The sequence below is a fragment of the Triticum urartu genome, chromosome 3, assembly GCF_003073215.2.
Source record: "Triticum urartu cultivar G1812 chromosome 3, Tu2.1, whole genome shotgun sequence".
Lineage (NCBI taxonomy): Eukaryota > Viridiplantae > Streptophyta > Magnoliopsida > Poales > Poaceae > Triticum > Triticum urartu.
The window spans coordinates 721,644,385-721,663,172 of NC_053024.1; the positions used below are offsets into that span (position 1 = coordinate 721,644,385).

Here is an 18,788-nt window from a genome sequence, read left to right on the forward strand (position 1 = left end):
ACATAACGATGTCCACTACATGCCTCAGCACTCATTGGACTGCACACATCAAAATGTATTACTTCCAACAAGTTGCTTTCTAGTTCCATTTTACTGAAAACGAGGCTTTCAGTCATCTTGCCCATGTGGTATGATTTGCATGTCTCAAGTGATTCAAAATCAAATGAGTCAAAACGGTCCATTTGCATGGAGTTTCTTCATGCATATACACCAATAGACATGGTACGCATGTCTCAATCCTTTCAAAAATGAGTGAGTCCAAAGATCCATCAACATGGAGCTTCTTCATGCGTTTTATACCGATATGACTTAAGTGGCAGTGCCACAAGTAGGTGGTACTATCATTACCATCCTATATCTTTTGGCATGAACATGTGTATCACTATGATCGAGATTCAATAAACCATTTATTTTAGGCGTAAGACCATTGAAGGTATTATTCAAATAAACAGAGTAACCATTATTCTCCTTAAATGAATAACCGTATTGCGATAGACGTAATCCAATCATGTCTATGCTCAACGCAAACACCAATCTCGATGGTAGAGGGAGCGTACGATGCTTTGATCATATCAACACTGGAAACACCTCCAACACATATCGTCAGCTCACCTTTAGCTAGTCTCCGTTTATTCCGTAGCCTTTTGTTTCGAGTTACTAACACTTAGCAACCGAACCGGTATCTAATACCCTGGTGCTTACTAGGAGTACTAGTAAAGTACACATCAACACAATGTATATCCAATATACTTCTATCGACCTTGCCAGCCTTCTCATCTACCAAGTATCTAGGGTAATTCTGCTCCAGTGGCTATTCCCCTTATTACATAAGCACTTAGTCTCGGGTTTGGGTTCAACCTTGGGTTTCTTCACTAGAGCAGCAGCTGAATTGCCGTTTCATGAAGTATCCCTTCTTGCCCTTGCCCTTCTTGAAACTAGTGGTTTCACAAACCATCAACAATTGATGCTCCTTCTTGATTTCTACTTTTGTGGTGTCAACCATCGCGAATATCTCAAGGATCATCATATATGTCCCTGATATATTATAGTTCATCACGAAGGTCTAGCAGCTTGGTGGTAATGACTTCAGAGAAACATCACTATCTCATTTGGAAGATCAACTCCCACTTGATTCAAATGATTGTTGTACTCAGACAATCTGAGCACAAGCTCAACAATTGAGCTTTTCTCCCTTAGTTTGCAGGCTAAGAAAAACGTCGGAGGTCTTATACCTCTTGACGTGGGCACGAGCCTGAAATCCCAATTTCAGCCCTCGAAACATCTCATATGTTTCGCGACGTTTCAAAACCGTCTTTGGTGCCTCAATTCTAAACCGTTTAACTGAACTATCACGTAGTTATCAAAATGTGTATGTCAGATGTTCGCAACATCCATAGACAACGTTCGAGGTTCAGCACACTGAGCGGTGCATTAAGGACATAAGCCTTCTATGAAGCAATGAGGACAATCCTTAGTTTACGGACCTAGTCCACATAATTGCTACTATCAACTTTCAACTAAATTTTCTCTAGGAACATATCTAAACAGTAGAACTGAAGCGCAAGCTACGACATAATTTGCGAAGACCTTTTGACTATGTTCAGGATAATTAAGTTCATCTTATGAACTCCCACTCAGATAGACATCCCTCTAGTCATCTAAGCGATTACATGATCCGAGTCAACTAGGCCGTGTCCGATCATCACGTGAGACGGGCTAGTCATCATCGGTGAACATCTTCATGTTGATCGTATCTACCATACGACTCATGCTCGACCTTTCGGTCTCTGTGTTCCGAGGCCATGTCTGTACATGCTAGGCTCGTCAAGTCAACCTAAGTGTTTCGCGTGTGTTCCGAGGCCATGTCTGTACATGCTAGGCTCGTCAACACCCGTTGAATTGAACATAAGAATCTATCACACCCGATCATCACGTGGTGCTTAGAAACAACGAACTATCGCAACAGTGCACAGTTAGGGGGAACACTTTCTTGAAATTATTATGAGGGATCATCTTATTTACTACCGTCGTTCTAAGTAAACAAGATGCAAAAACATGATAAACATCACATGCAATCAAATAGTGACATGATATGGCCATCATCACTTTGCTCCTCTTGATCTCCATCTTCGAGGCTCCATGATTATCATCGTCACCGGCATGACACCATGATCTCCATCATCATGATTTCTATCATCGTGTCTTCATGAAGTTGTCTCGTCAACTATTACTTCTACTACTATAGCTAACGGTTAGCAATAAAGTAAATTAATTACATGACGTTTATGTTGACACGCAGGTCATAAATAAATTAAGACAACTCCTATGGCTCCTGCCGGTTGTCATACTCATCGACATGCAAGTCGTGATTCCTATTACAAGAACATGATCAATCTCATACATCACATATATCATTCATCACATCCTTTGGCCATATCACATCACATAGCATACCCTGCAAAAACAAGTTAGACGTCCTCTAATTGTTGTTTGCATGTTTTACGTGGCTGCTATGGGTTTCTAGCAAGAACGTTTCTTACCTACGCAAAACCACAACGTGATATGCCAATTGCTATTTACCCTTCATAAGGACCCTTTTCATCGAATCCGATCCAACTAAAGTGGGAGAGACAGACACCCGCTAGCCACCTTATGCAACTAGTGCATGTCAGTCGGTGGAACCAGTCTCACGTAAGAGTACGTGTAAGGTTGGTCCGGGCCGCTTCATCCCACGATGCCGCCGAATTAAGATAAGACTAGTAACGGCAAGTAAATTGACAAAATCAACGCCCACAACTACTTTGTGTTCTACTCGTGCATAGAAACTACGCATAGATCTAGCTCATGATGCCACTGTTGGGTAACGTAGCATAAATTCAAAAAATTTCCTACGTGTCACCAAGATCAATCTATGGAGTCATCTAGCAACGAGGGAGGAGTGGATCTACATACCCTTGTAGATCGCGCGCGGAAGCGTTTAAGAGAACGGGGTTGATGGAGTCGTACTCGTCGTGATCCAAATCACCGATGATCCTAGCGCCGAACGGACGGCACCTCCGCGTTCAACACACGTACGGAGCAGCGACGTCTCCTCCTTCTTGATCCAGCAAGGGGGGAGGAGAGGTTGATGGAGATCCAACAACACGACGGCGTGGTGGTGGAAGTAGCGGGATTCCAACAGGGCTTCGCCCTAAGCACCACGGGAGAGGAGAAGGACTTGGGAGAGGGAAGGGCTGCACCAAACGGGATCGAACTCACGTTATGGCAGCCCTATGCCTCACTTATATATAGGAGAGGCGTAGGGCCCCCTCTAGGTTCCCCTTTTTCTCCCCCCCCCTTTTTCCCCCCACCCAGGCGGCGGCACCGATGGAAACAAGACGCCAAGAGGGAAGAGAGTGATGCTGCCCTATGTGCCTTAGGCCCATCTAAGCCTAGGTCTTCTCCCTTCTCCTCCTTTGCTGCCCTGGCCTTTTGATCTCACCAGCACTAGTATCTCCGAAAGTGTCTGTTGGGTTGGCACGAATCGAGACTGGGATTTGTCACTCCGTGTAAACGGAGAGGTATCTCTGGGCCCACTCGGTAGGACATCATCATAATGTGCACAATGTGATCAAGGAGTTGATCACGGGATGATGTGTTACGGAACGAGTAAAGAGACTTGCCGGTAACGAGATTGAACAAGGTATCGGATACCGACGATCGAATCTCGGGCAAGTATCGTACCGCTAGACAAAGGGAATTGTATACGGGATTGATTAAGTCCTTGACATCGTGGTTCATCCGATGAGATCATCGTGGAACATGTGGGAGCCAACATGGGTATCCAGATCCCGCTGTTGGTTATTGACCGGAGAACGTCTCGGTCATGTCTGCATGTCTCCCGAACCCGTAGGGTCTACACACTTAAGGTTCGATGACGCTAGGGTTATAAAGGAAGTTTGTATGTGGTAACCGAATGTTGTTCGGAGTCCCGGATGAGATCCCGGACATCACGAGGAGTTCCGGAATGGTCCGGAGGTAAAGAATTATATATAGGAAGTGCTATTTCGGCCATCGGGACAAGTTTCGGGGTCACCGGTATTGTACCGGGACCACCGGAAGGGTCCCGGGGGTCCACCGGGTGGGGCCACCTGCCCCGGGGGGCCACATGGGCTGTAGGGGGTGCCTTGGCCTATATGGGCCAAGGGCACCAGCCCCAAGAGGCCCATGCGCCAAGAGAAGAGAAAAAGGGGAGAGTCCTAAAAGGGGAAGGCACCTCCGAGGTGCCTTGGGGAGGATGGACTCCCCCCCCCTTGGCCGCACCCTTCCTTGGAGGAAGGGGCAAGGCTGCTCCCTCCCCTCTCCCTTGGCCCTATATATAGTGGGGGGAAGGAGGACAACCATACCTAGCCCTGGCGCCTCCCTCTCCCTCCCGTGACACATCTCCCTCCTCCCGCAGCGCTTGCGAAGCCCTGTTGGAATCCCGCTACTTCCACCACCACGCCGTCGTGCTGTTGGATCTCCATCAACCTCTCCTCCCCCCTTGCTGGATCAAGAAGGAGAGACGTCGCTGCTCCGTACGTGTGTTGAACGCGGAGGTGCCGTCCGTTCGGCGCTAGGATCATCGGTGATTTGGACACGACGAGTACGACTCCATCAACCCCGTCTCTTGAACGCTTCCGCGCGCGATCTACAAGGGTATGTAGATCCACTCCTCCCTCGTTGCTAGATGACTCCATAGATTGATCTTGGTGACACGTAGGAAAATTTTGAATTATGCTACGTTCCCAACAGTGGCATCATGAGCTAGGTCTATGCGTAGTTTCTATGCACGAGTAGAACACAAAGTAGTTGTGGGCGTTGATTTTGTCAATTTACTTGCCGTTACTAGTCTTATCTTGATTCGGCGGCATCTGGGATGAAGCGGCCCGGACCGACCTTACACGTACTCTTACGTGAGACTGGTTCCACCGACTGACATGCACTAGTTGCATAAGGTGGCTAGCGGGTGTCTGTCTCTCCCACTTTAGTCGGATCGGATTCGATGAAAAGGGTCCTTATGAAGGGTAAATAGCAATTGGCATATCACGTTGTGGTTTTGCGTAGGTAAGAAACGTTCTTGCTAGAAACCCATAGCAGCCACGTAAAACATGCAACAACAATTAGAGGACGTCTAACTTGTTTTTGCAGGGTATGCTATGTGATGTGATATGGCCAAAAGGATGTGATGAATGATATATGTGATGTATGAGATTGATCATGTTCTTGTAATAGGAATCACGACTTGCATGTCGATGAGTATGACAACCGGCAGGAGCCATAGGAGTTGTCTTAATTTATTATGACCTGTGTGTCAATAAACCATGTAATTACTTTACTTTATTGCTAAGCGTTAGCCATAGTAGTAGAAGTAATAGTTGGCGAGACAACTTCATGAAACACGATGATGGAGATCATGGTGTCATGCCGGTGACAAGATGATCATGGAGCCCCAAGATGGAGATCAAAGGAGCTATGTGATATTGGCCATATCATGTCACTATTATTATTTGATTGCATGTGATGTTTATCATGTTTTGCATCTTGTTTACTTAAACGACGGTAGTAAATAAGATGATCCCTTACAACAATTTCAAGAAGTGTTCTCCCCTAACTGTGCACCGTTGCTACAGTTCGTCGCTTCGAAGCACCACGTGTTAATCGGGTGTGATAGATCCTTTCGTTCACATACAACGGGTGTAAGAAGTTTTACACATGCAAAAACACTTAGGGTTAACTTGACGAGCCTAGCATGTGAAGACATGGCCTCGGAACACAGAGACCGAAAGGTCGAGCATGAGTCGTATGGTAGATACGATCAACATGAAATGTTCACCGACGTTGACTAGTCCGTCTCACGTGATGATCGGACACGGCCTAGTTGACTCGGATCATGTAATCACTTAGATGACTAGAGGGATGTCTATCTGAGTGGGAGTTCATAAGATGAACTTAATTATCCTGAACATAGTCAAAAGGTCTTCGCAAATTATGTCGTAGCTCGCTTCAGTTCTACTGTTTAGTATGTTCCTAGAGAAAATTTAGTTGAAAGTTGATAGTAGCAATTATGCGGACTAGGTCCATAAACTGAGGATTGTCCTCATTGCTTCATAGAAGGCTTATGTCCTTAATGCACCGCTCAGTGTGCTGAACCTCGAACGTTCTGTGGATGTTGCGAACATCTGACATACACATTTTGATAACTACGTGATAGTTCAGTTAAACGGTTTAGAGTTGAGGCACCGAAGACGGTTTTTGAAACGTCGCAAAACATATGAGATGTTTCGAGGGCTGAAATTGGGATTTCAGGCTCGTGCCCACGTCAAGAGGTATAAGACCTCCGACGATTTTCTTAGCCTGCAAACTAAGGAGAAAAGCTCAATTGTTGAGCTTGTGCTCAGATTGTCTGAGTACAACAATCATTTGAATCAAGTGGGAGTTGATCTTCCAAATGAGATAGTGATGTTTCTCCGAAGTCATTACCACCAAGCTGCTAGAGCTTCGTGATGAACTATAATATATCAGGGACATATATGATGATCCTTGAGATATTCGCGATGTTTGACACCACAAAAGTAGAAATCAAGAAGGAGCATCAATTGTTGATGGTTGGTGAAACCACTAGTTTCAAGAAGGGCAAGGGCAAGAAGGGATACTTCATGAAACGGCAATTCAGCTTGCTCTAGTGAAGAAACCCAAGGTTGAACCCAAACCCGAGACTAAGTGCTTCTGTAATAAGGGGAACACACTGAGCAGAACTACCCTAGATACTTGGTAGATGAGAAGGCTGGCAAGGTCGATAGAAGTATATTGGATATACATTATGTTAATGTGTACTTTACTAGTACTCCTAGTAGCACCAGGGTATTAGATACCGGTTCGGTTGCTAAGTGTTAGTAACTCGAAATAAAAGCTACGGAATAAACGGAGACTAGCTAAAGGTGAGCTGACGATATGTGTTGGAAGTGTTTCCAATGTTGATATGATCAAAGCATCGCGCTCCCTCTACCATCGAGATTGGTGTTTGCGTTGAGCATAGACATGATTGAATTATGTCTATCGCAATACGGTTATTCATTTAAGGAGAATAATGGTTACTCTGTTTATTTGAATAATACCTTCAATGGTCTTACACCTAAAATGAATGTTTATTGAATCTCGATCGTAGTGATACACATGTTCATGCCAAAAGATAGATAATGATAGTACCACCTACTTGTGGCACTGCCACTAAGTCATATCGTTATAAAACGCATGAAGAAGCTCCATGTTGATGATCTTTGGACTCACTCATTTTTGAAAAGTTTGAGACATGCGAACCATGTCTATTTGGTGTATGCATGAAGAAACTCCATGCAAATGGACCGTTTGGACTCACTTGATTTTGAATCACTTGAGACATGCAAATCATACCACATGGCAAGATGACTGAAGCCTCGTTTTCAGTAAATGGAACTAGAGAAAGCAACTTGATTGGAAGTATAACATTTTGATGTGTGCAGTCATGATGCTGAGAGCAGTGGATATCGTTATGTTCTTACTTCACAGATGATTTGAGTAGATGCTGAGTATATACTTGATGAATCACGAGTCTGAATTATTGAAAGGTTCAAGTAATTTCAGGGTGAAGTTGAAAGATCGTCGTGACAAGAGGATAAAATATCTATGATATGATCATAGAGATGAATATCTGAATTACGAGTTTGGCACAGAATTAAGACATTGTGGAAATTGTTTCACAACTAATACAGCCTGGAACACCATAGTGTGATGGTGTGTCCGAACATCATAACTGCACCCTATTGGATATGATGCATACCATGATGTCTCTTATCGAATTACCACGATAGTTTATGGGTTAGGCATTAGAGACAACCACATTCACTTTAAATAGGGCACCACGTAATTCCGATGAGATGACACCGTATGAACTATGGTTTAGAGAAACCTAAGCTGTCATTTCTTAAAAGTTTGGGGCTGCGACGCTTATGTGAAAAAGTTTCAGGCTGATAAGCTCGAACCCAAAGCGGATAAATGCATCTTCATAGGACACCCAAAACAGTTGGGTATACCTCCTGTCTCATCCGAAAGCAATAAGGGATTGTTTCTAGAATCGGGTCCTTTCTCGAGGAAAAGTTTCTCTCGAAAGAATTGAGTGGGAGGATGGTGGAGACTTGATGAGGTTATTGAACCGTCACTTCTTCAACTAGTGTATAGCAGGGCACAAAGAGTTGTTCCTGTGGCACCTACACCAATTGAAGTGGAAGCTTATGATATTGATCATGAGACTTCGGATCAAGTCACTCCCAAACCTCGTAGGATGACAAGGATGCGTACTACTTCAGAGTGGTACGTAATCCTGTCTTGGAAGTCATGTTGCTAGACAACAATGAACCTACAGCTATGGAGAAGCGATGGTGGGCCCGGATTCCGATAAATGGCTCGAGGCCATAAAATCCGAGAGAGGATCCATGTATGAAAACAAAGTGTAGACTTTGAGAACAACTCGATGGTCGTAAGGCTGTTGAGTACAGATGGATTTTAAAAGGAAGACGGACAATGATGGTAAATGTCACCATTAAGAAAGCTCGACTTGTCGTTAAGATGTTTTCCGACAAGTTCAAGGAGTTGACTACGATGAGACTTTCTCACTCGTAGCGATGCTAAGAGTCTGTTGGAATTATATTAGCGATTACTGCATTATTTATGAAATCTTGCAGATAGGATGTCAAAACATTGTTTCCTCGACGATTTTCTTGAGGAAAGGTTGTATGTGATACAACCGGAAGGTTTTGTCAATCCTGAAAGATGCTAATAAGTATGCAAAGCTCCAGCAATCCTTCTGAGGACTGGAGTAAGCATCTCGGAGTTGGAATGTATGCTTTGATGATGATCAAAGATTTTGGGTGTATACAAAGTTTATGAGAAACTTGTATTTCCAAAGAAGTGAGTGGGAGCACTATAGAATTTCTGATAATATATTGTTGACATATTGTTGATCAGAAATGACGTAGAATTTCTGGAAAGCATATAGGGTTATTTGGAAAGTGTTTTTCAATGGAAAGCCTGGATTAAGCTACTTGAACATTGAGCATCAAGATCTATAAGGATAGATCAAAACGCTTAATGTACTTTCAAATGAGCACATACCTTGACATGATCTTGAAGGTTTTCAAGATGGATCAGTCAAAGAAGGAGTTCTTGCCTGAGTTGTAAGGTATGAAGTTAAGACTTAAAGCTCGACCACGGCAGAATAGAGAGAAAGGACGAAGGTCGTCCCCTATGCTTAAGACATAGGCTCTACAGTATGCTATGCTGTGTACCGCACCTGAAGTGTGCCTTGCCATGAGTCAGTCAAGGGGTACAAGAGTGATCCAAGAATGGATCACAGGACAGCAGGTCAAAGTTATCCTTAGTAACTAGTGGACTAAGGAATTTTCTCGATTATGGAGGTGGTAAAAGAGTTCGTCGTAAAGGGTTACGCCGATGCAAACTTTGACACTAATCCAGATTATTCTGAGTAGTAAACTGGATTCGTATAGTAGAACAGTTATTTGGAATGGCTCCAAATATAGCGTAGTAGCTGCATCTACAAGATGACATAGAGATTTGCGAAGTACATACGGATCTGACAGATTCAGACCCGTTGACTAAAACCTCTCTCACAAGCAAAACATGATCAAACCCAGAACTCATTGAGTCTTAATCACATGATGATGTGAACTAGTTTGGACTAGTAAACTCTTTGGATGTTGTCACATGGCGATGTGACCTTGTGAGTGTTAATCACATATCGATGTGAACTGATTATTGACTCTAGTGCAAGTGGGAGACTGTTGGAAATATGCCCTAGAGGCAATAATAAATTGATTATTATTATATTTCCTTGTTCATGATAATCGTTTATTATCCATGCTAGAATTGTATTGATAGGAAACTCAGATACATGTGTGGATACATAGACAACACCATGTCCCTAGTAGCCTCTAGTTGACTAGCTCGTTGATCAATAGATGGTTCGTTTCCTGACCATGGACATTGGATGTCGTTGATAACGGGATCACATCATTAGGAGAATGATGTGATGGACAAGACCCAATCCTAAGCTAGCACAAGATATCGTGTAGTTCGTATGCTAAAGCTTTTCTAATGTCAAAGTATCATTTCCTTAGACCATGAGATTGTGCAACTCCCGGATACCGTAGGAGTGCTTTGGGTGTCCAAACGTCACAACGTAACTGGGGCTATAAAGGTACACTACGAGGTATCTCCGAAAGTGTCTGTTGGGTTGGCACGAATCGAGACTGGGATTTGTCACTCCGTGTAAACGGAGAGGTATCTCTGGGCCCACTCGGTAGGACATCATCATAATGTGCACAATGATCAAGGAGTTGATCACGGGATGATGTGTTACGGAACGAGTAAAGAGACTTGCCGGTAACGAGATTGAACAAGGTATCGGGATACCGACGATCGAATCTCGGGCAAGTATCGTACCGCTAGACAAAGGGAATTGTATACGGGATTGATTAAGTCCTTGACATCGTGGTTCATCCGATGAGATCATCGTGGAACATGTGGGAGCCAACATGGGTATCCAGATCCCGCTGTTGGTTATTGACCGGAGAGTCATCTCGGTCATGTCTGATGTCTCCCGAACCCGTAGGGTCTACACACTTAAGGTTCGGTGACGCTAGGGTTATAGGGATATGTATATGCAGTAACCCGAATGTTGTTCGGAGTCCCGGATGAGATCCCGGACGTCACGAGGAGTTCCGGAATGGTCCGGAGGTAAAGAATTATATATAGGAAGTGCTATTTCGGGCATCGGGACAAGTTTCGGGGTCACCGGTATTGTACCGGGACCACCGGAAGGGTCCCGGGGGTCCACCGGGTGGGGCCACCTGTCCCGGGGGGCCACATGGGCTGTAGGGGGTGCGCCTTGGCCTACATGGGCCAAGGGCACCAGCCCCAAGAGGCCCATGCGCCTAGGGTTTAAGGAGGGAAGAGTCCTAAAAGGGGAAGGCACCTCCGAGGTGCCTTGGGGAGGATGGACTCCTCCCCCCCTTGGCCGCACCCTTCCTTGGAGGAAGGGGCAAGGCTGCTCCCTCCCCCTCTCCCTTGGCCCTATATATAGTGGGGGGAAGGGAGGACAACCATACCTGAGCCCTGGCGCCTCCCTCTCCCTCCCATGACACATCTCCCTCCTCCCGCAGCGCTTGGCGAAGCCCTGTTGGAATCCCGCTACTTCCACCACCACGCCGTCGTGTTGTTGGATCTCCATCAACCTCTCCTCCCCCCTTGCTGGATCAAGAAGGAGGAGACGTCGCTGCTCCGTACGTGTGTTGAACGCGGAGGTGCCGTCCGTTCGGCGCTAGGATCATCGGTGATTTGGATCACGACGAGTACGACTCCATCAACCCCGTTCTCTTGAACGCTTCCGCGCGCGATCTACAAGGGTATGTAGATCCACTCCTCCCTCGTTGCTAGATGACTCCATAGATTGATCTTGGTGACACATAGGAAATTTTTTGAATTTATGCTACGTTACCCAACAAAGTGGGCCTCAGCCCGCGAATATTTTTGGCCCAAAGCCACCCATTCCCCTGATCCCCTCGCACGTGCTAAGCCAAATGAGAGCTCGTGCTAAGCCAAATGAGAGCTCCTATGTGACGCTCTCTGCGTCAAGCAGTCGAGCGATCGCATAGGGGATCGAGAGACTGGGCCGGCCCATCTCTCTCGCGAACAGTAGTTCATGCCGGAATAAAAAAAAGCTGTGTTGCCAGGAATCAAACACAAGACCTACTGCTTACGAGCAACGATTTGAACCAGCTCATATACCTAGCTTTCTTGATCACAGAACATTGCAAAACCTTAAGAAAACTCATGTCTCTCGTGAACAGTAGCTCACGCTGGAATAAAAAAAGATGCGTTCCCATGAATTGAACACTAGACCTGCTGCTTCATTCGAACCAGTTGAGCTAGCTAACGCCGATCCGAACATTTTTCAAAAATTCAAACACAAAACATTTTTTTTCAAAAACAAAACGTGAATGTTTTATCAAACGTGAACATTATTATTTTTTCAAAATTTTTGCGAAAACTCAAACATTTTTCGACACACAAACAAATTTTGGAGACGCGAACATATTTTTTAGAACGGAAACACTTTTTAAACTACCCAAAAAACTGAACATGAACAATTTTTCAAATTTCAAAACAAAATTTGGAAACACAAACAACTTTTGCAGGAGAACATTTTCTGAAATTCCAGATTTTTTTTGAAGAAACTGACATTTTTAAAATTTTGCAAACAATTTTCGAAACTCTGAACAAAACTTGTAAATAAGAAAAAAAGAGTGGAATTTGCGAACAAATTTGGTAACAAGAACATTTTCAAACTCCCAAACAAATTTATGGAATCTACGAACATTTTTCAATTTTTGAACAAAAATTTGAAAACATGAACATTTTATAAATTTGGGAACAAATTTGGAAAGCTGGAACACCTTTTGAAATTCCTATACATTTTTTGAATGCAAACAAAATTTTAAAACATGGATAATTTTGAAAAATAGGAATATTTATTGAAACTCACGAACAAAAAATGAAATCCGAATATTTTTCTTAAGTTTGCGAACATATTTTGCAAAGTTGTGAAATTTTGAAAAAAACAGAAAGAAGAAAAACATAAACTAAAAAAAGAAAAGAAACAGAAAATAAAAAAAGAAATAAAAAACAATAGAAAGACGAAAAGAACCATAAAAAAACGATTCAAAAAAACCCGGTTCAGGGAACCTTCTAGAAGGTTCCCAAAACCGGTTGGACGCACTATGTATAAGTGGGCCGGCCCATGTCGGTTGCTCGCGGCACTCCTCGACAATTCGCCGCAGAGAGCGGCGAATAGGATTTTCCTAAGCCAAATTCTCTCGGCCACCCCTAAAAAAAAGCTATTCACTCGGCCCTAAAAAAAACTATTCACTCAAAAAAGAAAGAAACTACTCACTCATTCCCCACGCACCGCCGCTCCGGGCTGCCGCCGGTCGACCTCCCGCCGCCCCACGTTGTCCCGCCGCCGCCCGCCGCCCCACCGCTGCCCTGCTTCTCCAGCGCGGCCCCACACCATTCTGGCCCTCGAGCGCCACCCCACGTCGTCCTGCCTCTTCACCACCGCCCCCACGCCCTCTGCTCTCTCTCCGGGTGGCCGCCTCTCTTCGGCCAGCCCTCGTGCGTGAGCGCCAGCGAGGCTGCCGCCACAATGCCTTTCCCGACGTCCCCCATCTCCACCGCTTAGCTCACGAACACATCAGGCAGCGGCGGCGGCGGCGATTTGGATCGGGGCAGTGTGAGGCTGGCCAGGGGCACCGATGCATTTGAGGTACAGCTCATCCATCCACCCCCCTCTCTCTCCTTGCCTCCCTCCTTCCCTCTCTCTCTCTCTCCTGGCGGCGTGCTCTGGCAGTGGGCTGGCGGGGAATGGGGAGCTCCGGCAGTGGAGAACGGGGAGATCTCCGGCGGTGGGGGAATGAGGAGAGCTTCTGCGACCTGACTTTCATCTTAATCTTGTTTTTCCTGCAGGTGCACAGAGGAACACTGGTAATATTGAGCCGACGAAGGGAAGCAGCAAAAGGGACCAGTTTGTGTTATTTGATCTATCTACGTAGCAGACTATTTGCCGGTGAACCAAACGCCACCGTTGTGCATAAGGTGCGTGGAGTGCCCAGTGTTTATTTTTGCCTTTAGTATATGATGATTTCTTGATGTAGTGCCTTTGAGTCTGGCTGTTCGATTCAGAATTTATGTGAATACCTGGAATGATAGATAGAGTAGGAAATTGCGGCTAACAAACATATCTTATACATGAAATTGGTGAGCTTAATATCTAGGTGATGTTTTGTAACTAATTTGGCTCCAATATTTATTGAAGTTGTTATCTGAATGTTCTCCTAGCATCTCCCAGCCAATGCAGCGTGTGAACAATAATTGAATGTTTTGCTTAGGCTTCAGTTCTTATGCCATTTTTTCTTCAGAAGGCTACAGGGTGAGGCTCATCTTCAAGAGACCATCCACCTGACGTGCTTGCTGCAACCACTCAGGTGAGTTTCTCTGCCCCACTCAACTCAAGTCCAGAGGCCCTCCATATGTCTGGATGTCATGAATATGTAGAGATGCCACCTTATGTTTGGCACTAATTTTTATATTGTCTGATTTGATTGTTTACTAGGATTCTTGCTCCCAACGACTCAGCTGCCAGCAGCGGCGCAGCGATCCCCCTTCCGTGCTTGTCACTGCATCCTCCGCCAGTTGGTGAGTCAACCACAACTTTGATCTGTTCTATTTATGGCGGTATCTATCTTTATTATGTGTACTACCATTGAATTGGTTCTATGATTCTTCCTTTCTTTTCGGAGCCACTTTAAGATCTATTTACAGTACTTACATTAATTCCTTGCGTTCTCTGGTTCTGATATTATCCGTTCAGGATTTAGTGCCGATTTGGTAGTAACCAAGTGTGAAGCTAAGCTACTATGGATAAAAGTTGGATGGATGCGCCTAGGTATAAGTAACGCAACATATTTTAAAGTTTATTAGATGCTGAAACCAGATACAACACTGTGCACATGTACGCTTGCATGTAGGCATACAGAGAAGTACTTACAAGGGCTCGCCAGATTCCTAGGCTATGCATTTCTCAATCATGGCATGCTGTGGCCTCATCGGTATATATATTTCCTGTTAAAGCTACTGATGTTTCACTTACTCTTTGATCTCCCAAAGAGATCTCCCAAACCAAACACCCGTGTGTAAAATGTTACCTTTACTAGTTCAAACCAAACAGAACTATGAATTGCCCGTTACTTCCTAAATCCCACCGTGATCCAGTTACATTACCGTTTGTGTTACCCCCACCCGAACCAAACACATCCCCAGTGTCATAGGAGGACAAGCAGCACTGGAAGTTGAATGGAATGATTGGTCCACTATAGCTATCCGACTGTGAGCTCCTGGTCCAGGAAGCCTCTTGAATTTTGGTATGCAGTCCATGTGTGCTTGCCAATGTGAATTACCTCCACAAAAAGGTTGTCCATTACCAGAAATCCTGGGCTGACCTCCCTGCAGCTTGCTCCTCAGTACTTTTGTCGTCACTAATTTTTCAGTATCTTTAGCATCTTCAAGAATTTGTGGAATCACCTTTTTTCCTTTGGTCAAGGAACTTCTATTTTGTCAGCATGCAGTACTGGAGCTGCAGAATCATTGTGCATCTTTACAAGTTGCAACTCCGCAGAAAATAAGGCAACCTAGCATATAGAAATGATCCATTGCCCTGGCCATGTTCAAGAAAAACAGTGTGTAGAGCATTCATAGTTTCATACTATAAATACACATGGTAACATAACATAAAACAGAAGATAAGAGACATCATATGAGTAGAATAAAAAGGAATTCAACACATTGCCATGTTCCCCTTTCAAATATCAGTACACTAGAAAAGGCTACAGGACTCAACTATTCAAAAGTAACAGGATTATGTACAAATGAGACATATCAGATTACCATCCCAACTTGTTTCTCTCATATTGTTCCAGCAAAACAATGTAGAAGTGGGATTGAACTTACCTAATTTGTTTTTGGTCATGAATGCATTTGTAGGTATCTAGATTAGCACTATCAAGATGACAAACTTACATTTCTCGCCCAAGAAAATGGCTTCATATTTGTCATTTAAAAAAACAGAAGGCGAGCTGCAGGGAAAGATCAGCCTACTTGTGTTTATCCTCTCTGCGTGTTTAAACATCCACAGGAGTGGATTTCTAAAACGATATCTTTGACATAAAAGAATTTTGGTTTTTAGATAGTATCTTTGCACTTGTTAGTCTGGTACTGTTATAATATATAAATAAGATATTGGGGGATTTTTTATATTTAACTAATGCATCTCTTTTCTTGCCCTATTCATCGATTGTTCCTGCATCAGCAAGTTGTCACTTCTGTGAGATTTATGCTTACATTTAGTTATGCCGTATACCTTGCAGAATCACATGATAACATACCTTGGTGTCTCAAAAAGACAGGTAATACTATCTTAAATTCTCTGTGATTAATAACGCTACATGAGCATATATGACACATCTTCCTTCCCTTTGAATGATATAGTAGGGCACTCGGAACCGTCATTCTTGGACATATCTGGAACCGTCAGTATCCATAGCAGAATATAGCTCTAGCAACAGTTGTCACTTTGTCAGACAGGTATTTTCAGATCATTGTTGTCTGGTATCTTGCTGATCTGAACATATGGTCATTTAAGTAATAGAAACATTGAGGTAGAAAATGGTTGAGCAGGGACTTCATGATTTTGGCCCATCTCCTGTTTGATGTGTAAACTAAAGAATGATTGTTAAGTATGATTATTGGTTCCCGCAAAAAATGTTTTTTCAAAGTTTATTCTTTATTTCTGTTTAATGTTTGCTGGATATGAATAATTCACTTAAGCTATTGTTCTTGGATCGAATAGCTACCCTATTACAATCGTGATCGATTGCCTACAACATGGGGGAGCGCATGAAGATCATCCATGCAGTATTTGTACTACTTCTTGTATGCCTCGCTACTCATGGGCAATGTAGGTGTCACTACTCTTGTCGTATTTCCTTTTTAATGATATCCTCTAATTTTCTCGTTTTCTATTTTTATTAGCCTTGAATATTAATGCTATGTTTGTTTCAATAATTTTACAGGCAGTGGCTGAGGCCTCCGAGACAATGACCCTGATACCTGGTGCAAAAAGAGTGCAAGTATTCCAATCTGCAACCCAGGTAGAGATAGATGCTACTGCTGTGTAGGAAATTGGCAATGCTACAAGACAATGCAGGAGTGCGATGATAAGTGCTCACTTCCACCATCTTCGGTGGCAATCCCGTCCTCTTCTTGTAGGCTTCGCTCCCCATGGGCAATGTAAGTGCTACCTCGTCTCATTTTGAGTATTAATGTTAATTATTCTCATTTTAATTATATCACTATGACTGTAGGTTGTGTCACAGTCTGCATACTAATTGAGGTTGTCAAGTGACCTTGCTACTGCATTTATAGATAATTTTAAAAATGACTACATGGCAGTTTTATAGCTTGTCATAACATGTTGTTGCCGTAGTATATCGTGATTTTTTAATTGGATAGCTACCACCACAATAGACAAAATTACCAGCTTGTTTAGTAAATAATTGCCATCATAGTGTGCACTATTCATGTAGTTGTCAGTTTATTTGGCAAAAGTCAAGTTATCACCTTGTTCACTATAAATTAACCACCACCTTTTCCATGGATGATCAAATTATTTTGTAATAAATTACCACCATAGTAGTCATGATATTACTATCTAGTTTTAGTGAAAAATTACCTGCATAGTAATCATGCAGCTGCCATCTTGTGTAGTAAAAAGTTCGCACTGCAGTATCGTTGCATGAGAGAAGTGTTGGGGTGTCAATTCCTGAAGTGAAGTCATGGCAACTTCTACAACCCGAACCATGATCAAGTGATAATACAAATTTAGCAAGCTTTAACTGGCTTGGCAACATTTTCAACTACTTGGTGCAATGTTTCAATGGTGGCAACTTATGTATTGACAACATGGTTGCTTTGTTCTTTAAATTTAAATGCATGTGCCACGGTTTAATCAGATTGTACTTGGTAGCTAACCAGGAACAGTTTAATCTGGGGGCACAAGAGAAGTGTTGGGGTGTTCATTCTTAAAGTGAAATCATGGCAGCTGTACAATCCGAACCATGATATAGTGGTAATACAAAATTAGCTAGCCTTAACTTGCTTGGCAACTTTTTCAAGTACTTGGTGGCAAATTCAATGTTTCAATGATGGAAACTTTTGCGCTCACAACATGGTTGCTCTATGCCTCTTTTCCACAAATTTTCTTTGTAACTCGATGTCAATTTTCCCTCCGCGTGAGACCTACGCGAAGTCTGATTGGTGAAGATTTTGGAATCAGAGTAATTTGAGTACGCTCACTTAGATGCATGCATTTTTAATTTTGCATAGTTTGGATTGAGACAAAGTAGGAGATTTTTTTAGATTTTCCAGTAAGTGTTTTGGTCCCAGTGAGGTATTTTGGTGACAATTGATTGAGCAAGGCAGTAAAAAGCCAAACTTTTGGCCTGTTAGCGTGACAAGAGCAATGGGTTGCTTATGCCTGGCTCAATTGTTAGGCACAGGTGGCACTCAACACAATGGCATGACAACTGTTGAACCACACATTAGGTAAATCACAGTTCTTGTTTGTGGTTACTTCTGTGTTAATAGCATGTCAACTTAGGATGGATGTCCATGGTTAATTGTGTCCTTAAACTAGCATTTTTGGTTAATTTGGCTTATGAAAAGCAAATTGATGTTTGTTTTCACCACAGGGCACGAGTTTTCGGGTAGATATACAGTAGATGGATGGAACACATGGAATATCTACCAGAAGACGGTGGTACACCTCCAGGCATGTAGAAAGTTATGGTAGTTATTTTCTTCATCATGGCAACTTTGTGTCTGTTAGTATATACATGTAATCCTTGATATGTGGTGCTTCTATTATGTAGATCATGGCAATTTCCTGTATTTAGCTATATATATGAAGTTCATGTATGTCTGGCACTTCTATGGCAACCTTTTGCGTATCAAGTCATATATATAATTTGTAGGATATGTGGCAGTTTTATTATAAGGAGAATAATAACTCTCTCTCTTTCTCTCAACTTTTAGCTATAAACATA

General features: G+C 43.2%; 1 long non-coding RNA gene across 3 annotated transcripts; it reads left to right on the plus strand.

The window, feature by feature from the left end:
- Window positions 1-13,000: 13,000 nt before the first annotated feature.
- On the plus strand, window positions 13,001-18,765 carry LOC125546208. 3 transcript variants are annotated; one of them, XR_007300486.1, is made up of 9 exons: window positions 13,001-13,396; window positions 13,597-13,725; window positions 14,052-14,114; window positions 14,243-14,325; window positions 16,053-16,091; window positions 16,174-16,269; window positions 16,535-16,642; window positions 16,758-16,974; window positions 18,435-18,765. It is a non-coding gene; the product is annotated as an uncharacterized LOC125546208 (long non-coding RNA). The 3 variants fall into 3 exon arrangements; XR_007300484.1 differs by having other exon boundaries at window positions 14,049-14,114; window positions 18,435-18,764; XR_007300485.1 differs by having other exon boundaries at window positions 14,049-14,114; window positions 16,177-16,269; window positions 18,435-18,764.
- Window positions 18,766-18,788: the final 23 nt, after the last annotated feature.